This window comes from Alnus glutinosa, chromosome 4 (assembly GCF_958979055.1).
Source record: "Alnus glutinosa chromosome 4, dhAlnGlut1.1, whole genome shotgun sequence".
NCBI lineage: Eukaryota > Viridiplantae > Streptophyta > Magnoliopsida > Fagales > Betulaceae > Alnus > Alnus glutinosa.
The window spans coordinates 26,095,596-26,119,001 of NC_084889.1; the positions used below are offsets into that span (position 1 = coordinate 26,095,596).

Below are 23,406 nucleotides of genomic sequence, written 5' to 3' on the forward strand. Positions count from 1 at the left end.
GACAATACGTGTCACTGTTAATATATATATATATATATATATATATATATATATATATATATATATTTTTTAATTAAAAAAAAAAAGAAGAAGAAAAAAGTGACTGGTTGTTGACAGGTCTTTTTTATATTTTATATTTTAGTTTTTAAGAAAATAAAGGTATTATCGGAAAAAGTGTCATTTTTGACATACCTTGATAGTTTGATGAGTCACTTTAGCATATTTGAAAATTCAATAGGCTATTTTAAAATTCGTTGTTAATTAAAGGGGCTTTTTTATATTTTTCTCAAATAAAAATGTTTATGCATCCTAATTAAGTCATTTTCTACTAGGGAAAATTTGTTGATCAGTTGACAAGCTATAATGTTTGGAGATCAAAATCCTCTCAAATTATCTGTTTAGCCACTTATTCGGTTAAGTGAATTTTATAAGTGGTCTCTCACAATCACTTGTCCAAATTTTCTTAAATTGAAACAAATAATTTTGAGAAAATTATAATATAATGTATGACATCTAAGACGTCAGCCATGATCATCAACTCTTTAAGCCCACTGAAAAACTTGGTTTCATATTCTCTAACACTTCATTTTATCTTGATGCCGCTTAATTAATAAGTTATCCAAATGAAGTGAATTAACTCTTCCCGTGAGATCTTTCTTGCCTGTTGTTGTAAGAGTTGAAACCATAGACATCATTTGAGACAATTCAGTGAGTCATTTCATTAACTGTTGTTGGACTTAGGGGATCGTCCAAGCCCAAGAACCTTATCTATATATAACTACTATTGAAACAACTCAATGAGTTCTGTAATACAACAATTTCCTAATTAGGTACCAGTATTTGTAAGAGAAGTGCACAATATAATTTAAACTTCCTTTTCTTTTTTTCTTTAATAAAGAATAAGCATAGTCTGGTTAATTAACCTTTTTTTTTCTACAACTACATTTTTTGTCTTTGTTTCTTTGTTAGGTTAAAGATGTGGCCACGATACTGCATTGGAAGCTCTTCTTCATGTTATATATATAATAACTTACCAAAGAGAGAATGTGGTTCCAAATTCTATTAGCCATGCTTTATTCATCAGTAAATCACTGATTTATGCATAACATCACCCAATTCTAATAGTAATAGAATCTAAGGACTAATGAACTTAGCACTCTCTGCAAGAAATTTGTTTATCGCAGCTAATAGTGACTTATTATTAGCGGTGACATCGGGGTTGCCGCTAATGACCTATTATCAATGGCGATGTCAGGGTTGCCGCTAATAATATAGAATAAAAATAAATAAATAAATAAATAAAGAACATTATTAGCGATAATGTTTTAATTTTAAAAAATAAATAAATAAATCCTAAATTAGAAACAAAAGCAAAACCAAATAAAAAATTCCTCAACAAATCCATCCTAAACTAGAATGTGTGCCCTTGTAACAAAGTGTTTCGAGATTTTAAATTAAACAGCACCCTCATGGGCTAGACATGGCAAGTGGATTAACAAGATAATAAACATCAAGTGTTTTAACTGCACTAATTCCTTCGCACAACACAATGACAAACCAATGGCAGGAACTAAACAAATTTATCAAATGGAAACAGAAAGAACAGAAAGAACAAAAAGAAGAAAATGAAATATATAAAAAGATTATTTTGGCAGATTGAAATCAAATGAAAGCTGTACATACCCAGAAATGCCTTTAAGACTAAGATCATCACACAACAGAACCCATTCGTTAATCAGCAAGAAATACCTAAAATCCACAATAAACATCACCCTTAATCCAATAATTAACTTGCAACGAACCACCAAATCCATGAAATCAAACCAACCCAATTAAGGGAAACTCAACACAAGGAATCAAACCCATACCATGCAAATTTGCATAAGCAAACCCAAAACAAACCTTACACCTAAACCTAAATATTACAATGAGATTACCCAAACGTTACCCCTACGTTCTTTCTTATCAGTGGCTAGCTTGATAGGATTTCTATTCTAAAATATCTAACTGAATTTCTGATCGATCATGACAGTTTCCCTCTTAGACATTAGCCGAATCTTCTACTGGACCCCTTGTTGACCTGTGTGTGTATTGAAGTCACTTGAGCCTTACTCATTTCCAAAAGGCACCTCAAGGGAAGAGGTTTGCTCAAGGCTTATAAAGCCCACAACCCAGGCATACCTTGGCAATGTGGGACTCTTAACACGCCTCCTCATGTGTGGCATCTTTTGGCCAAACACGTGTTCAACATCGAGAGGGAAGGCCCAACATCGTCCAAGGGCTTGTGGCTCTGATACCATATTGAAGTCACTTGAGCCTTACTCATTCCCAAAAAGGCGCCTCAAGGGAAGAGGTTTGCTCAAGGCTTATAAAGCCCACAACCTAGGCATACCTTGGCAATGTGGGACTCTTAACAGTATGAAAGTGCACAACTTCTTCACCATCCAATAGAGTAGGGGGATTACGTGAATTACACCAGAAATCAGAAACACTCCTACCCAAATATCTACTAATATCGAGCCCAACAAGATAAATCTCTCTAGAATATGATTCGGGGTCACCAGAACCACTGCTTTTACATAGGTCAATGTTATGGACGCGACTAAGATAGTCATGGCTGACGTCAAGAGCCAAATAAAGAACTTGCTCCTAAGAGGAAATCCAATAATGACCAAAAGTATGACGCACACAGATGCAAAGAAAGATGTGGTATTGTAACCTAAGAACCATAGGTAGATATCAGGATTGGAATACCATAAAACTGTTGTGCCAGCTGCACATATATTATCTCGAGTATAGGGACCTTCTGTGGAGTTGGATGTATCATGTTGCCAAACGCCACCTGGTGGGCTGATCCCAGCTTGGAAAGCCATGGTTGCAATCACAGTGGCCACTATCATCAATGTGCCACGTGTTTCCTCCATCCAATTTTCCTGGCGCTTCCAGCGTTTACTTAATGACAAATGAATGCAGCCCCACCATCTCTTAAACCTTGATCAAGCTTGTTGTGCTCCATCAACACCTGTACCACTCGGTGCTAGTGACAGGGAAGAATTTAGATCCGTTGATCTTTTGATACCAGCTTCCTTTAGAATGTTTTGGATTTCAAAACATTTAGAATCTCTTGGACATGTGTTACATGCTTCTAAGACATCTAAAGGTGTGTAACCAATCATGTTCATGGCATTAGCCTCCCTTTTTATTTCCGGTACTGAAAGTAAGTATTTTATGGCCTGCACAAACACAATAATCTATTGTGTCATCCAACAACACCATAAACTCTAAAAGCACTTCCACAAAAACAAAACGAAATAAATCTAATTCAACTATGTTGGAGAAATAATTAGCTCCAAAGACATGTGGGCCGAGCCCATCAGGTCGGCCCAGCAAGATTAGACCCAATTTATAAGACCATTCGTTATCTCCAAAAAGACGTATATTGATGAGTACCAAATATTGTGTATTTGGACCCCTTAATTTACATTAGTTAAACCTTTAGCTTTGTTATTTTCTAATGCTTTGGTTAGTTTTAGTGTTTTTATATTTTGTAGGACAATAAGAGAGAAATGATACAATTCAAGCAAAATACAAGGAAATTCGGATGCAGCAGACCACTACATTTAGACTGATCATAACAGGACCAAACGATATCCTTTTTGGGAGTTTCTTAGATCTGAATTGAAGTTCAAGATGTCAGATTTCCAACGCAACAAGTTTCAGCCAATTTGGAGATGCGTGGAAAAAGATATGGCGGTTTGAATTTCAGTCGTCGGATCATCACGAAAATCCGGAACCATCTCTCTTATTATTTTTCTTTTGCTTCATCCCTTGTCTTCCCAAAGCTAGAGCCAATACACGTTTTTCTCCACATTCTCAGCCACTTAATCACCTTTTTTTCCACTCAACATCATTCCATAAAACACTCACCACTCATTCCATAAAACACTCACCACTCATTCCATAAAACACTCATCACTCATCTCTCCACTCATACATAAAATAACACCCACTCACCCATTCCACACAAACCACTTGGCTATAAAAGGAGACCAAGGCTGAAAATCAAAGGGGGGGAGAGGAGGCATGAGCCTCTTTGTACATAACTTCTTGCTTATCTTCTTCTTGTAGCTTATTTCTTTCCTTTTGCAACTCTTTGATTTTTATGCTTTTAATTTAATGTTTTAAGTTGTAGTTATTTTATCATGTGTAGCTAATATTTTCATTTGGGGTTGAGGATGAAACCTCACCATTGAAGAGAAACCGAGTTTCTTGCTTGTTCATGCTATTTGAGTTTATGGGTTTGATTTCTCATTGTTCTACTTCAATTTTTATGAGATGATGTTTTGATATCTCTTGTGGTTTCCGGATACAAGTGATGATGTGGAATAAGTCTTATTAAAATTGATTGCTTGGTGTTTGATCTATCAAAACATTGGATATTCATTGTGCGTCGTTCGACTAATACATTGTTTTATCGGTTTGAATGATGATATCCATTGTGATTGAATGATACATTGGATGTTTTGATTTCAATTGGTACTCTTTGTGATTTGTGCTATGAACGGAATCATTGAATATTTCAAATGATTTTTTAAGCAATGTAGAGCATACCTAAGATTTGTATGTGACAACCTCAAAATATGTGTGATGAGCATGAGATTAGGTTATTGTGATTTGGTGAGTGTGGATTCCGAAACCCTAGACCCCTTTATCTTCATTATTTTTGTTCATGTTTTCTTTTATCAAAAACCCATAAATTTGGAACTAGGTTAAAATAGGATTAGTTTGAATAGAGATTAATTTTCGCAATACAATTCCCTGTGGGATCGACCTCGCACTTGCAATACGCTATATTGCATAACGATTCGTGCACTTGCGAGTACTATTTTAAAACACATCAAGTTTTTGGCGCCGTTGCCGGGGAATTGTTTGTTTGTGGAAATTGATTTTTGTTTGAATTGATTTTATTTTTCTACTAGTTTAGGTAGATTTTCGTTTTCTTTTTCTTCTTCCAATTTTTGTTTCTTTTTATTTTTATTTGTTTTTGTTTTATTGTTTAACCCAAAAAAAAAAAAAAAAAAAAAAAAGAAGCAAGGTTTTCTGTTTTATTGTTATTTCAGGTTGTGCGGAATTTTGCGAAGTCGATCGATCGAACCAACACTGGAGGTGTTACCTGGAAAAGTTCAGTAGCAGAAATTCTTGCCAAAAAAATTATTTTCTTTGGTCCAAATTTGTAAGTTTTAATTCTTGCCTTTTTGGTGTCTTTGGTTGTTTTATGCATTCGTGTTAGTCTTCAATTTTTTTTTTTTTTTTTTTTTTTTTTTTAATCTTCAAAAAAAAAAAAAAGTATATTTTGCTAGTGTGGTCTTACGGCGCTATCTAAGTGTCGAGGCAAGTTCTGGCTAGGAAAGTCTTGGGATTTAAGTGTGTCCGGTGTGACCCCCCTCACTTTCCTGGGAACGAACCTGGGTTCTTAGAGAATTCTGTCTGCCCCACTTGCAATTTCTTTAAAAAAAAAAAAAAAAAAAAAAAAAAAAAAAAAAAAAAAGGTTCATATTTTTTGTAGGAAGTGATTGTAAAACATGAAAATCTGAGATCCTTTGACTCATCTTTGGATTAAAAGAGACTTGACATGTTTAATTTATTTAGCACAAGCACATTAGCATTGTTTCTGTGGGGTATGAGGTTTGAATTGAAATTTATATGTCTTGAGATTTGCAGGATAACTTGTTGATGAAACCTTGGCTAGTTGTTAAAAAATTAAAAAAAAAAAAAAAAATTTAAAATAATAATATCACCAATTTGACTTCTCATTGAGTAACCGGGCCCCTTGCCTCATTAAGCATTGGGTGTTCGCGTAAAAAGAGGAGAATTTCAGCTTGGATGATTGTTTGGCTAGTCTGACTTCGTAGCCTTTTTGACTTGAGTAATTAAGCCCTTAGGGATGTTTTACATCTAGTGCCCTAAGACCATCTGGTTTGGGAGCCACTGGCCCAACACTCGTTACATGGGTCAATTAGAAAGCTTAAAGGAGTCAAACATTGCACAGCCGACACAAAAAAATAATAGTAAATAGTAATGAATGTAAAATAAAGCCTTGGTTATTTGACGGGAGTCCTGCGAATTTTTGGATATATGTGCTTTAAGGAAAATCGAAACCCCATGACTCTATGCTATTCACACTTTACACTTTTGAACATGTGTTGTCTCAATTTTTCCATCCATGAGTTGATCGATTTTTGATAATATGACAATGCGACATTCATTTTGTTAAACATGCTCATGATGTGTGAACCACGTGTTTGAATGATGATTTTCGCTCAATTGATAATACGGCATTTCAATGTTTGTGGGTATCATTTCTGGCAAACCCTCACGAGACTTCACTCGTCCACTAGGGAGTCCTAGGGGTTTAAAAGGCTTGTTGCATATGCTAAATGCAATCGTGTCTCCCACGAAAGAGGATTTATGTTTCATGCTTTGATTTTGTTTTTCATTTTGTTTTGCTAAGGGACTAGCAAAATGTAAGTTTGGGGGTATTTGATGAGTACCAAATATTGTGTATTTGGACCCCTTAATTTACATTAGTTAAACCTTTAGCTTTGTTATTTTCTAATGCTTTGGTTAGTTTTAGTGTTTTTATATTTTGTAGGACAATAAGAGAGAAATGATACAATTCAAGCAAAATACAAGGAAATTCGGATGCAGCAGACCACTACATTTAGACTGATCATAACAGGACCAAACGATATCCGTTTTGGGAGTTTCTTAGGTCTGAATTGAAGTTCAAGATGTCAGATTTCCAACGCAACAAGTTTCAGCCAATTTGGAGATGCGTGGAAAAAGATATGGCGGTTTGAATTTCAGTCGTCGGATCATCCCGAAAATCCGGAACCATCTCTCTTATTATTTTTCTTTTGCTTCATCCCTTGTCTCCCCAAAGCTAGAGCCAATACACGTTTTTCTCCACATTCTCAGCCACTTAATCACCTTTTTTTCCACTCAACATCATTCCATAAAACACTCACCACTCATTCCATAAAACACTCATCACTCATCTCTCCACTCATACATAAAATAACACCCACTCACCCATTCCACACAAACCACTTGGCTATAAAAGGAGACCAAGGCTGAAAATCAAAGGGGGGGAGAGGAGGCATGGGCCTCTTTGTACATAACTTCTTGCTTATCTTCTTCTTGTAGCTTATTTCTTTCCTTTTGCAACTCTTTGATTTTTATGCTTTTAATTTAATGTTTTAAGTTGTAGTTATTTTATCATGTGTAGCTAATATTTTCGTTTGGGGTTGAGGATGAAACCTCACCATTGAAGAGAAACCGAGTTTCTTGCTTGTTCATGCTATTTGAGTTTATGGGTTTGATTTCTCATTGTTCTACTTCGATTTTTATGAGATGATGTTTTGATATCTCTTGTAGTTTCCGGATACAAGTGATGATGTGGAATAAGTCTTATTAAAATTGATTGCTTGGTGTTTGATCTATCAAAACATTGGATATTCATTGTGCATCGTTCGACTAATACATTGTTTTATCGGTTTGAATGATGATATCCATTGTGATTGAATGATACATTAGATGTTTTGATTTCAATTGGTACTCTTTGTGATTTGTGCTATGAACGGAATCATTGAATATTTCAAATGATTTTTGAAGCAATGTAGAGCATACCTAAGATTTGTATGTGACAACCTCAAAATATGTGTGATGAGCATGAGATTAGGTTATTGTGATTTGGTGAGTGTGGATTCCGAAACCCTAGACCCCTTTATCTTCATTATTTTTGTTCATGTTTTCTTTTATCAAAAACCCCTAAATTTGGAACTAGGTTAAAATAGGATTAGTTTCAATAGAGATTAATTTTTCGCAACACAATTCCCTGTGGGATCGACCTCGCACTTGCAATACGCTATATTGCATAACGATTCGTGCACTTGCGAGTACTATTTTAAAACACATCATATATCTCGAGTATATCAAGATAGACTTCTATCCCATCAAATATGGGATAAGGTACCTGATAGAATGATATTAGCTAAAGAGAGTGTCATATCCAGTTTGGACTCTACTACCCAATTTGAATTCTATGAAGATAAGACTTAAGACCATGTGATCTAGGACTCAGACTCCTAATCAGAAAGATAAGATTCAAGACTATGTGATCTAGGACTCAGACTCCTAATCAGATTATGCTCCAAGTATTTTAGCAGTTTTATAACTGTGAGCCTATAAATAAGACGACTACACCAGGTATTAAAAAACAGATTCTCTGAACTCTTGAGATTACTGATATTCTCCAGAAAATAAGTTTGAACTGACTTAGGCATCGGAGTGGGGGTCCGGTCGGCACCCCCGACGAGCCGTTTGTTATTTTGCAGATCCCGAGGAGAACGAACATCGAGGAAGGCAACGAATCACAAGGCAACACGTCACCGTACCGGAAACTGTACCAACAGTTTGGCGCCGTCTGTGGGAACGACGAATCGTTTCTTGCAAAAAAAAAATATCCGCAACGGTGACTACGCGATAAATCATGGCTGAAACTGGCATGTGGTTTCTTCCTTCAAAGATCATCGCTAGACCAAGACAGATCTATATAGATCTACAGTCATACATAGTAGATCACGTTCAACTATGACATATCAGTATTCAATTGGCATCGAATCAGTGCTCGCCTTCGTCAGAAAAACAAGATAAGTCCATACTTTTCTTTTTATTTCGATTTGTTAAATTGTGGAAAGAAATTTTGGGGTGTCAAATCTGAAATTCTCTTAAGACAAAGATCAATAATTATTGTGGCCTTGTACGTTTACAAGCGCTTCGTTAAAAAACATGAAGCCTTTCAACTATACTGTGAGTTTTGGTTGGAATGGTGCTTCTCTTCTAATACTTGTTGATTTTTTATATTTTTTATTGGCACTACAAGACAAATAATTGGGTTTATAAAAGAAGAAAAAGATTATTGTGATGAGAGATCGGAATTTGATTACACCAAATCGATGCTGACAGTATACAGATGTTCTAGATCTATACTCAGAAGTAACGACTCTACATGGGTGCACAAACTCAATAATTTGTTCAGTGATGATGGGTCGATTTGTTTCTGAAGAACAAACCAAAGAGAGAGAAGCTCCAGATGTTTCCTCCAAGTGATCTCCAACTTCCAGAAAATCCAAACAAAAGAAGAAGATGGGTCAAGAGGCAGGGAGTCGGCCCAATAAGCAAAACAAAGCAAAAAAAAAAATATATATATATATATAAAAAAAAAATAAGGAATAGACTTGGGGCCCAACCGATCCGGATCATCCCCACCGAACCTGAGAGCACCTTCGTGAACCTCCGAGGTAGCAGTGAAGGAGAGACTCCACCTTTGAACCTCCGAGGCAGCGGCGACAGGAAGATCCAAACCAAGTCACCTCGGTTCAAACAAGATCCACAGAGGTGACGCCGAGTCAGGTGACGAAGGACCCACAACTGAGAAGGTCCAGCTCGGGATCCTCCCCTCTGACTCCGAGACCATCGACCAGCGCCGTGACCACCTCAGTGACCCAGACACCCGAGACAATGGTGAAAGAGCGACTCCACTTCTAAACCTCCGGGACAGCAGCAACATGGAAGACACACACCTACTTCCCTCTTCCATCAGCCCCTCCCAAAACGAACCCAGAGAGAACGTGTTCAGATTGGGCTCCATGTGACGCGGGTCGGTATTGAACACAGGATGTCCTTGAGCGCCGACCTGTCATGAATCCACAAAAATCTCTCTAAACCTTGTAGAGAAAGACCTGAAAAGGTAAGAAGAGAGGAGTCGACCCAAAAAGGAGAAGCCAACCAGATCCACATCCTGGCTTCTTCTCCGGATCTCCACCAAAGAGAAGAAGACCAGATGGAGACCCTCGGCTCATCTCAATTCAAGTTCAGACCCTCGCCGGTGATGCGTGAAGAAGGATCTGCCACCGCAAAGGTCCAGCTCTAGATCCACTACCACCGACTCCGAAACCATCAAGAGCCCCAGTGACGCGAACCACATGATGCCAAAGATCGCGGCCCTTGTCTTTCCAGGCTACTGAGCCGTAGCTCCTGACTTCCGAGGCAGAAGCGACGAAGAGATTCCACTCAGAATCTACTGAGTGGAGTCGGTGGACCTTAGGCCCAAGCCAGACGTCGGACGGTGGACATCTCCGACCTGCACGAAGATGAAAAGGATGAAGAAGACGGTTTTGCGTGGGTTGCATCGGCCATAGGAAGGGGGTGGTCTCTGCCAGTAGGGGTTCAGTGTGCTTGTGCTCACCACTAGAAGCTCCAAGAAGCGAATTTCTCAGCTGTGTTTTAAAAAAAAAAAAAAAAAAAAAAAATCTGGAAGGTTGGTGGGCATCGATCTCATGGCGATTTCCCGATTTGGGCTAGGAAGAAATCAGGGGTAATTTCGGTGCACCCGATTTGGTGTACAGGAAAAAAAAAACCAAGTCACCAAAGATCTGCGTGGACTATGCCTAAAAAAGCCTGCAGTGGGCATCAGCGTCTTCATGCGCTCAGAGCGCTCCGGAAAGCACCGCGGCTTCGATGTCCTCCTTCATCCAATATGTGGCCGTGGACTCATGGTCCGCGAAAAAAAAAAAAAAAAAAGAAAAAAAAAAGGACTATGGGTTGTTTTTTCCGAAGGCTTCATCAAACGCCACCGAGTCAGCGCCCATTATCGAGACTCCCAGAACTGCTGGGTTCAGACTCAGATCTGCTTCCCGCACCAAAATTCCAAAGTGGATGGGTCTCGGTGGGACGTTGGGTTTGATCTTGCAATCCAAGTAATGGGTTCGGCCCCACGATCCAAATAAGCCTGCAGGCTTGGCAAAGTGTAAACGACGGGTTTCGCCTAGTGGGCTGGAGATTTCCAGTAAGAAAAATACACAGAAGATTCTGGACTTCCAAGGATGAGAGGACTTCGGCCTTCAAGTTATGACTCTCTTCATGGAATTACGGTGCCATCCAATTGTGAAAAAGTAAAAAAGTGTTATCCTTTGTCCTGGTTTGAACCAGTCCGGCGAGCCAGTCCATCACAAAAAATCCACCTCTGTCGTTCGGCCAACGCCCGGAGCAGAACCTGCATGGCACCGGCACCATCGGAGTGTCGAAGGGAATTCAGCGTGATCCACTCCCACCGACTCTGTGACCATCAAAAGCCCCGGTGATGTGAACTACCGAGGCGACAGTAGATCCTCAACAACCGGCTTTTGAGTTGGCTAGAACCGGTTCTTCCACGAACGTTGGACTCAGTTTCGAGTGTCTGGCCCAAGCTAGAGGTCTGATCTCAGCCGCTGGATATCAAGGAAGCGGTAACCAACTTGTTTCCACCGCAAATCGGCAATAACCTGGTGAAGAAGAAGAAGTGTGGTGAGAGTTAAGAGACCACGTGGTTGATAGCCACGTGCCATTCAAGTCAAAGAGAGAAGAAAATAAAGGCCCAGCAAAAAGAAAAGATGGGTCAAGAAGAAAAAACAAAAGCTGTAGGAGATCAGAGTTTCCCGCCTCCACGAAAGTCCAACTCGGGATGCTCTCCTTTGACCCTGAAGCTATCGACTAAATCCTCTGAGACTCGTGGCATCTACTGGTCTCCATCAAGCCCACGGTCTCCCGGAGGTCCTTGGAACCAGATCACAGCCAAGACTTTCCTAGCTACCGAGCCATGGTTGTCGAGGACGAACAGATCGTAGCCCAGGCCTTTCTCGTAAAAGGTTTGCATGGTGTATCGGCAAGAGGCTCGGCATATAGGAAGGTTGGTGCCTACTGGTCACCGACCAAGCAAGTCCCAAAATTCAGAAGAGACACTCGTCAATGGGAGATCCAACAGGAGTCGAAATCACCAGAAGGCGAGACCAAAACCTGCACGGCCTCTAAATTTGCGTTTCAGTCCGAGCTCCAAAGGAAGATCCACGCCGGCTCATCTCGGACAAGTTCAGATCCTCGTCAATGATGCCGAGTCAGGTGATGAAGAATCCCCCACCATGAACGTCCTCGGATCCTTAGCTCAAAAGAAACCACAGGCTTCGTGGAACCAAGTCAAGAACCTCCTCACCTCGGATCCCTAGTTTCAGGGACAGGGTTCATAGTAACATCAAGGTTGTCCACAGAGCTGACAACTCAACTGAGAGTAGTTCGGTGGGTCAAGAAACTGGTCGCGAAGTCCTCAACTCGGTCACTCTGAGGGTTGGTAAGATCCGGCGCTGGAGCAGCATGCACACCTTCTTCGAGGACAATGCACTTCCGCAAGCTCACGCCGCCGCCGACCGAAGCCCGTAGCTCGCCCATCAGGCACACGTTGCTCCTCTGAATAAACCCAATCGCTTCCAGCGAGACACGACAGCTCCTTGAGATCAGCACCATCTCTCACGACGTCCCGTTACCGGATCGGATCATCCCTCCATCGCCGGATTGTGCTGGAGCAGTGATCCGAGGACATCTCGGCAGGGGACCAGATTTTCCAGGCCCCTAACCCATTGTTGCTGTGACCACTAATATTTGGTAGTCAGACCACGTGGTTAAAAGCCACGTGCCATCCAAGTTAAGGAGAGATTGCTGGGTATGATATGGTGGCATTGGTGGGCCTTATGGTTAGTATGGCTTTTCTGAAATGCTTTGTCCAGAAAGATTCCTGTGATGGGTTGAGGCCCAATTTTTTAGGTGGAGGCCATATAGCTTGTACGGCCTCGGCAGTGGGGATGATCTGCTTGACCACCGAGTCAGAAAACCTGCCAAATATGGGTTTGTTAAAACTGCAAGCAAGACTCATCGATCTGGTTGTTTGAAGCGAGATTTGGCAATTCGGTCATTCTCTTGTTCAAAAGCCGGTTAAGCCGGCCTTGTTTGTGATTTTCTAGAAATGTCAAAAAAAAAAAAAGAAAAAAAGAAAAAGAAAAGAAAGAACGAAAGAAAGATCCGAGGCGATTTATTGAGGCAGAAAGTTAGATTCGAGGTGTTTTACCGAGGCGAAAAGTTAGATCCGAGGTGATATACCGAGAAGAAAGTATAATCCGAGAAGTTTGATCCGAGGGTACTCTACAGAGGCGAAAAGTTAGATCCGAGGTGATATACCGAGAAGAAAGTATAATCTGAGAAGTTTGATCCGAGGGTATTCTACCGAGGCGAAAAGTATGTACCGAGATGACACATACCGAGAGTATTATTCCGAGGGTACTATCCCGAGGAGACTATGCCCGAGCTCCTAGTTCCAAATGGCACACTTTGAGGACCCCTCTAGATTTGCCATTCTCCTAAGTGCACAGTCACGTGCCGAGGGACAAATCCGAGCTGAGGGTCCAGTTTGAGGAACTCTCCCAAAGAGCACCATATCGAGTGGCGTGCAGGATAAGGAGCTCCAAGTAAGATGGTCCATCTTCATTGAATTCACCAGATAAGTTCATACTCTTCTTTTACAACTATGATTTATGTTAAAGTAAGGATCACAAAATCATCCCGACGGATAAAAAGAATATATGGTGCTACTGTGCATTCTGCTATTTTGTTTTAGTATATGCAGTGCTTCGTAGACCCTTTTTGCAGAAAAGATACGGGGAGACAACCCCTACAACAAATTAAACAAGGAAAGTCTCTCGGTCAGTCCAACACCGAGAGCCAAGGAGACAACCTTGCAGAGAAAACAAGGAAAGTCTCTCGGTCAGTCCAACACCGAGAGCAGGAAAAGCCTCTCGGTCATTCAACACCGAGAGCAGGAAAAGTCTCTCGGTCATTCAACACCGAGAGCAGGAAAAGTCTCTCGGTCATTCAATACCGAGAGCAGGAAAAGTCTCTCGGTCAGTCAACACCGAGAGCAGGAAAAGTCTCTCGGTTAGTCAACACCGAGAGCAGGAAAAGTCTCTCGATCATTCAACACCGAGAGCAGGAAAAGTCTCTCGGTCATTCAACACCGAGAGCAGGAAAAGTCTCTCGGTCATTCAACACCGAGGGCAGGAAAAGTCTCTCGGTCATTCAACACCGAGAGCAGGAAAAGTCTCTCGGTCATTCAACACCGAGAGCAGGAAAAGTCTCTCGGTCATTCAACACCGAGAGCAGGAAAAGCCTCTCGGTCAATCCAACACCGAGAGCAGAAAAATAAAAAGTCTCTCGGTCTATCCAACACCGAGAGCAAGAAAAACCTAACGGTTAGTCCAACAAAGGATACAACGGCAGGATTGCAGGTTTTCGGAAGGACAAGAACATCCAAGATAGAATCGGCCCGAGTCCTTTCCTCGGACGACCCGAAATGGTTATGGAAAGGACACCAAGACAAGAAAACCTCTCGGTTGGAGGTCTCCAGACGTTAAAAGATTGGAGCATTCCGAGATAAAGAAATTAAAAGGTAAAGATTTCAAGTTATGATTTCATTTCAGTAATATATAAAGTCTTTTACAGGTTACAAAGATTTCCGAAAAGAAAGGTAAAACTTCATAATGATAAAGATTCAGGGAGAAAAAGCTCCAGTATGACAGAGCTTCAGGAAAGATTCAGTATGACAGAGCTTTAGGAAGGATCCAGGGAGATAAAGATTCAGGATGATAAAGCTTCAGGAAAACAAACAGGAAGGTAAAGGTTTAGAAAGACAAAGTTTCAGGAATGAAAAGCTTCAGGAAGGTATGAGGATAAAACCTCTTTAAAAAATCATCAATTCAAGTATTTACAGGTTGAAGCCCTGAGACTCACTACGAACTCCGAGATCTCTTTTACACCATCGTCCAGGATACCAAGAGGACTTGACTATCCGCCTCGAACGACTTATCCTGCGGTCGCGGACTAAAGCTATGGGGGGTAGCTCAACAAAGTTAAAGCTTCTACAAAGGGAAAATCACCGAAGCTACACCAAACTCTCAAATTAAGATCTCTCAAGAGCAACTCGAACAAAGATGCGGGGAGACAACCCCTATAACAAACCATACGGGGATATCACCTCTACAAAAAATAACCAAGTAAGTTCATCGCTTCTAAAAGATTTTTTCATATCCTCCTCGGTCATAACTTACACAAACCGATTGTTTGTTTAAGTTAAGGAGGATAACTCAAAGTAAGATTTTTCTCTCCTAGTCACGGAGTTCAAAACAAAAGATTTTTCCCTCTTTAGCTCAGAGGTTGAAACAAAAGATTTTTCTTACCCTCCTCGGAGTTAACTTACGCAAACTGATTGTTTGTTCAAGTTATTAGAGGATAAGTGAGAATTGATTTGTCATGGAAAGTTTATCCATAACAAAGAATTCAAACATTACAAAGTTCGAAAATAAAGATATTCACAGGTGAGACCAAGCTAGATGGTATTCAGATTAGAAGATTCAGTACGCCAAGCACAAAACCTCGGGCCACCAGAAGCCCCTAGTCGTTATAAGTCTCGGACAACCAAAGCCTCAGCGCTAGTCTGGGCCTCCGAAGCCCCCAAGAGAGATTTTTGTGGAAGCGGTCTACGAAGCGCTACCGATGAAGAAGCTTCGGGTATGTTAAGCCTTTTCTTCAACGGTTTACCATTTTTGTCAAACAAAACCTTGATCTCAGGAAAGTCGTACGCAAAGTGTTCTCTAAGAGTGGCATTTCACCACAATCTTGGTGAAATCAACTACATCAGTCCGATCCATCTCCTACCGAGAGTAGGAGATCATTTTGACAACTTTGGCCCTACCGACAATATTATGTAGAGGCATTTATGAAGAAGATATCTATGAGAAGTTGCTATTAGTACTATGACAGATCACAAGTTGGATCCACTCAACCCGATCCAAGGAGGAGATAAACATTTAGCAACTACTTCAGGGAAATCAGGTATCAGTTATCCCTGGTAGAATTGGGATAGGACTTATGGTCCAATCAGATAAGAAGAATGATCAGATCAGAAGTCTAAGAAGATATCAGATTAGAAGTCTAATAAAGGATCAGAGTCCAATTAGAACTTTGACAAGGAGCAGGAATTCTAATCCTTCCAGAGATTCGAGGCATTATTCGTCATAATTACTTTGAAAGAGGCAGTAATTGTCAGATACAGATTATGGAAGATCCAGATTCAGAAAATGAGGTATTTAATTCTCTTACATTCTAAATTTAAATAAGAGAATTAGGGGGGTAACTGTTGGAGAAATAATTAGCTCCAAAGACATGTGGGCCGAGCCCATCAGGTCGGCCCAGCAAGATTAGACCCAATTTATAAGACCATTCGTTATCTCCAAAAAGACGTATATCTCAAGTATATCAAGATAGACTTCTATCCCATCAAATATGGGATAAGGTACCTGATAGAATGATATTAGCTAAAGAGAGTGTCATATCCAGTTTGGACTCTACTACCCAATTTGAATTCTATGAAGATAAGACTTAAGACCATGTGATCTAGGACTCAGACTCCTAATCAGAAAGATAAGATTCAAGACTATGTGATCTAGGACTCAGACTCCTAATCAGATTATGCTCCAAGTATTTTAGCAGTTTTATAACTGTGAGCCTATAAATAAGACGACTACACCAGGTATTAAAAAACAGATTCTCTGAACTCTTGAGATTACTGATATTCTCCAGAAAATAAGTTTGAACTGACTTAGGCATCGGAGTGGGGGTCCGGTCGGCACCCCCGACGAGCCGTTTGTTATTTTGCAGATCCCGAGGAGAACGAACATCGAGGAAGGCAACGAATCACAAGGCAACACGTCACCGTACCGGAAACTGTACCAACAAACTATATTGAATGATCTTTCTTTAGGTTATTTACTACTTACCTTTTTTTTTTTCTTTTTATGAATAACTGAGCAATATTATTTCAAACAAACATCAAAAGTACAAACAACGGTCCACCAAACAGAAATAACACCACAAGAGCATATATATATATATATATATATCGATCTTCCAATCTAAATTTTTTGTCATACTTTATGAATACAAACAAACTTACAAAAAAAGGAATGAAAAACAAGAAGTAAATCTTAAATAATTTCATAGGCGTGGATAGCCATAGACATTGTTGACGCACCTTCATTTGCTTGAGCATCATAGCTAAATGCAATATGGAGTTGCCATCTTGGTCTTTTGAGTTGAGGAATAATTCATCACCATTAGCTGATTCCACTAAAAATTTGAGAGCATCCAAATGATTATACTGAAGACACAAGTGCAATACACTGTCTCCATTGAGATTCACTCGGATGGACTCTTGTCCAGGAATAACTGACTCTTTTATGATCTCTATGCGTCCTCTCATTGTGGCCAAGTGGAGAGGAATTCTCTCATATTGATCAATAGCTGAGCAAATATTTTTATTTGCTTGCAACAATGCTTTTACTATCTCAGTATGGCCCTCAGCAGAATCCACCTCTTTCGCAAGTGTAGGTTTCTTGTTGATAAGAACTCTACTAAATTCAAGGTGGCCGTGCAAAGTTGATAAGTGTAGGGGAGTCTCACTAAAGAATGTGAGTGAAACTCTATCAAGGATACGTGCGTCCCTTTGGATCAATGTGGTCAAGGTGCTTACACACCCATTCCGCGAGGCTTCATAGAGTGCAACCATATTCTCTTCTTCATCATGCCTTCTATCCATCATAGAGAGTTGAAGAACCTCAAGAAGAAATTATAAACTTAACAGAGCTTGGTGCTTTGCATGTTAACTACCATACAAGGGTTTCCTTTTATAATAAACTTCAAAAAAAAAAAATTGGAAAAAGATGACTAAGTCAACCGGATGGTGGGTGCATGCATGGAAGAGTCTTGAAGAAAACAAATCGATAGGTTTGGTACTTCTTCATTTTCAAGTTTTCAATGCTTTATTGAGTCTCTTCTGTGCTTGAAAAAAAAAAAAAAAAAAAAAAAAAAAAACATCTTTTCTTGTTTTTTTTTCTCAACTCTACACTACATCATCTACAATACAAACCAATATTTCATTTCATTCAACAGGTAATATTAGTCACAATATGATGGAGTGGTATTTTTCACAGCGTGGCTGAACCACCTATTAATCCAAAATTTATTCATAAAGATTCCAACTCGTGCAAAGATGAGTATTCTTAAGTTTTTTTTTTTTAGTGATCTAGTGATCTTCAAATACCTCATCTTCGTTCTTTTTTTTAGTGATCTACTGATACCTGTGGATGTTCTCTCAAATAAGTGATCTTCAAATACCTCATCCTCAAGCTGCATTATTGTTTTGTGACAATCAAGTAGCCCTCTATATTGCTGCAAATCCTGTATTCCATGATTGCCATTTGATATGTGAGAAAAGTTAGCTAGGTCTTATCAAAACACTTCCATGTTTCTTCACAGCATCAATTGATTGGCAAATATTCTCCTTTTAGTCATTTATCGTCCAAGATGTCTCTTATTCATATACAATTATACATCATCCATTTTGAGGGGGAGTCTCAGGAACTCGCAGCAAATAAGAGTTGCTGAGGTATCATTAGGATTGATCATACCGACTTGTATAAGTAAATGTAATCTATTGTAATTCTGTTATGGTAGTTCAACTTACTGTTAAGTAGCTTTTCATTGTATTACAGTATAAGTAGTATTTTGTAAAGAACGATTCATTCATTCATTCATTCAGAGAATACAGAGTTCTTCTCCCATACTCTGTTTCCTCTTCTTCATAGTCTGATTTCCACAGTACTTCTCTTCTCATGGTAGAACTTGACATGATGTCCCACTACTACAAATATTTTTCGTAAAATACAAGTCATCCCCCACAGAAGCAACTTGGGATCACACGTAACTACAAGATGCTTTACCAAGACTTGTTAATGTCAACTTGAGATCACACGTAATTACTGTAAGATATTATTCCCTTATGTGGCCTTTATGTCACATATTACGGTGTTTATTATAAATATAATATACGGTATTATGGTTATGGTAATTTCTATTAATTTAGATTACCGTAATGGAATCGTTTAATTGATTTAAAATCAATTAATAATATTGTTTCCTTGATGGGAGGAACAATACGGTATTTACCATATTGAGGGTCCTTGACCTAACCTATAAATTAATAGCCTGTGTACACCATCAGTACGGCAATACAGTCATAGGCATAGGTTAGAAGATCCTTCAGATAATCTTTTCTTGTTCTTCAGATGAATCGTGGAAACGCTTTAGCAAATATGGCTAGAGGTAAGCCTGAATCCTATCTTATTTGTTTTCCGCTGCGCATATTAGTTTAAGCAATATGTTGAAAATTTCTAACAACTACAACCTCCTCCTTACATATAGGTCCAAGTAATTACAAAAAGATAAGATAAATTATTCAAAAATGCACGCCACACAAGCAAAGACAAGAATGTTCGAAGAAAAAACAAGGGTCCAAAACATGGCGTTATTTCTTGCACATAAAGATCCAACGACTTTTCAAAAGTAATTGGTTTCTTAGTCGACTTTCTCTCTGGATGACTCCAAGAAATTTATCTTTATCAATGATGCTAAGCCAAAAATATATAAATATAAATTTATCTTTATCTTTATCAATGATGCTAAAGGATGTGAGTGAAACTCTATCAAGGATGCGTGCGTCTCTTTGGATCAATGTGGTCAAAGTGCTTACACACCCATTCTGTGAGGCTTCATAGAGTGCAACCATATTCTCTTCTTCATCATACCTTTTATCCATCCTTCCCTTGTGAACGTGAGAATCGAAGAAATTTCAACAAGAAGGTACTTATATGGGTTTGTAACGTTTGTTTGAGAACGCTCTTTTGGGGTGCTTTTTGAATTTTCCACGCGTTTTACGCGTTTTGCTTAGAAAATATAAACTTATGGTGCATGTGGAAAAGAAAACAAAGGCTAAGCACGTAGGTTTTTTCTAGCTAATTTCCGTAGGTTTTTACTTTTTACCGTCTGGCAGGATTTTGAAATAAACAAAATAGGCAATCATTCAGACATTCATCGCGCGTGGGCCATGTTCATTGACCAAATGATGGAAACATGCATTCTAGTTTGAAAAAATTTAAGAGTAGATTTGATTCCATGTGATGGGATAAAAAAAGAGACATTGTTGATTGGTCCCTTACGTACGTCATTGTGTTGGAACGTTAGAAATTTCTAAGCATAACGGCCAATTGCCCCATGTTATGCTTAGAAATTTTCAAAAAAAAGGCATACACTTATTCAACGCCCCTTCGTTATTTGTTTTCAGTTATGACTTTTCTTTTTATATTAAAATAATATTAAGAGAAACAAAGTACTATCCTAAATTTATGATATCACTCTTGATTTTATTGTTATTTACTTAGCATTCACAGCACAGCAGTTTCTTTTTTATTTTATTTAAATTTAAAGAATAAAATTACTTTCTATTTTTCTATTCAAATACACTCCACAATAACTTTTCTTATTTTTCTTTATATCAATTAAATATTTTTTTTCTTTACAAATATAAATTTGTACCTACCTTCCTATTGTTTATAAAATTTCAACACAATCCCCAATAAGAGAAAAAAAATATGAGAGATAAGACAGGAAAAAAAACTATTTTGTATTAAACTAAAAGACAGGAAATTTCTTTTGGTTTTCTACATATTAGATAAAACTGTAGTATTTTTAATACTTGGGGAACTGTTTTTATTTTTTATTTTATTTTATTTTTTCTATATATAGAAAATAAAATAGGCTATAAAAAAACTGTTGGAAATGCTTAAGTTACATGAATTACGAAAATATATCACTTCCTCAGGTGGTGAGTTCTAAATAACTGTTTCTCTCTCTCCAAAATATAATTGAGATGGGGGATCTCGTCCCATGCATGTTCTAATTAGTCAGTTGGATTGATGAGTTAGACATCTGGAAGAGTTCTACAGGACAGTTCTTATCCAATCTGGTCCAACAAATGTATATCGGAAATAATTGTCTTTACTCTGACTGAAAACAAGTTGTGGGTACATAGGGATTTGGTACTTTTTTATTAGGGCATGGATTTAGATGGATTAACGACAGTTTTTTAAAGTTTAGAGAACAAAAATTACTTTTTGTTTTTTTTTTTTTTTTATCCAAATACATTTCACAATAAAAATTTTTATATTTCCTTATATCATTAAAATATTATTTATTTACAAAATGCATATTACCTACCAACCCCTCACATTTTTCTTTTTGTTTCTTTATCCAAAGAAGCCTTCAGGGAATTTAGTAGGCATTACTCCCCCACCTTTGATAGGAGTAAAGGCCGAATAGAAGCGCACAACTGGTTTGTGGATACAGAAAAGTTGGCTGAAGATTTGGGCCTGTACTGAGAAGCAAAAAGTTTTGTACACGGCCTACAAGTTTTCGGGGGGAAGTAGGACAATGGTGGCAAAACCGGGAAGAATCTAATGGTAATAAACTTAGGTCATCACTTTGGCCCGGTTCAAGGAGTTTTTATGGATTTGGTGCGAGGCAATATATATGACGGGGTGGGTCAGTATGTAGCAAGGTTTATATATCTGTCCCCCTTTGTCCCTTACCTTATCCCAAAAGTAAATCTTATACAATAAATCAAATTACTCTTAAAGAAGTGTGTATCAAGGAGGCTGCAGCTAGTAGTGAAAAGACGGAATTTGGTAAAATCAGGGGCCAAAATTACCTGGACGTATGCAAGAAATAAGGCTGTAATTTGGCGATTTGATCATACCTTTTCAGCTTTTAACAACAAATTACGAGGATCACATGAACAAACCAATCATGGAAGACAGATATTATATAATTTTTTTATATATATATACATGAACTTTCTCCAAAAGACATCAAGCAATTGCAGATAATGCTTGTGAGAAGCCAAGACCAGACTTAAATTAAAAGCATCAAAAGCCACCATACATATAAATATATTCACGTGCATGCACTACAAAAAAACCGGCATTTCGCGATGCTTTTTAAACGTCACTATTCACAAAAAAACCGTCACCAATCACTTGGTGTCATTTATTCCGCGCCGTTTGCTAAGTGTTGCTGCTCACAGGTCTGGAAATTTTTTTCACGACGCTTCTTTCGTAAGCGTCATAAATTCATGATGCTTCTACTGCAAGTGTCATAAATTATTTTTTAATGACGCTTTTTGGTAAGCGTCATAAATTACAAATAATGTCACTTTTTTGTAAATGACGTAATTTTTTGTGACGCTTACACAGTAGTAAACGTCATTATTATGTGACACCTACGGTATAAAATAGCTTAAAATTTTATGACACTTATGTATGAAACGTCATTATTTGGTGACACTTACACAGTAAACGTCGTTATTTTGTGACACCTAGGGTATAAAGTAGCTTAAAATTTTATGACGCTTATGTATGAAATGTCATTATTTGGTGACGCCTAATGTATAAAGGACGTTAAAATTTTATGTCACTTTTTGGGTAAACGTCACAAAATTATGTCATTTACTCGGTAAACGTCATAAACATTCTACAAACTAATTGTTTTTTAAAAAAGAAAAACAAATTGATTATCATATGAAATTTCCTCATTTTTTAAATCTGTTTTTACCTCATAAAACATCTGCAAAATAACTTAATTGAAACAAAATCATATAGACAAAATACTATATATCATTAGATTGCCAACAATGTAGTCATATTATATTGCACCATTGTTTCAAAATAAGCAAACAACTAAAAGCAATGCATAGTACCATTGTTTCAAAATAAGCAAACACCTAAAAGCAATGTACTCGTAGTACCATTGCTTCAATTCCTTAATCACAAAATACTCTTACAAAAAAAAAACATCATATTGCATGTTCTGCTTGACATCCTGTTGTATATATATCAGCCTTGTTCTGCACCATTGAAATTCAACAACTGCTCTAAATCCTACAATCAGGGGAACAAAATGTTAGGGTCATCCATATAGTAGTCAAATAAATTAGTACTAGTAGTCAAAACATTACAACTAGACATCAAACTTAACATATATGGACACTATCTTTATTTCATACAACCATTGTAAGCGTTTTAATTTGTCTGTGTTCTAAGGAACATTTTGGTTTTGATGCCTATGCATGGGTAGAACAAGTATAAACAAACAATCTTCAAATCTCTGTAGTTCATCTAATGAATATTGCTTCAAGCCCACAAACAAGGGTAATTGCTTCCAGGTTTCATAAACAACAAGTACTTAAGCAAAATATACCTAAACCAAGAAGCTAAGAGAACTGTAAAAGTGAAGAAATAGATATATATATATATATATATATATATATATATATATATATATATATATATATATATATATATATATATATATATATATATATCCTATCTGTTATCAAAATAGAAAGAAAGAAATTAAAACTGATCAGGCACTGTACGTACTGTAATTTTAATAAAACAGGAAGAAGCTCCCTTGCTTTCCTTTCTATTTATTTCTAGTTCCGTGTGGGCAATGGCTATACGTGCGCACGTACTAGAACAA

General features: G+C 38.1%; 1 pseudogene; it reads right to left on the reverse strand.

The window, feature by feature from the left end:
• Positions 1–1,467: 1,467 nt before the first annotated feature.
• LOC133866240 (ankyrin repeat-containing protein ITN1-like) lies at positions 1,468–17,572 on the reverse strand (annotated as a pseudogene).
• Between the last annotated feature and the right edge of the window lie 5,834 nt (positions 17,573–23,406).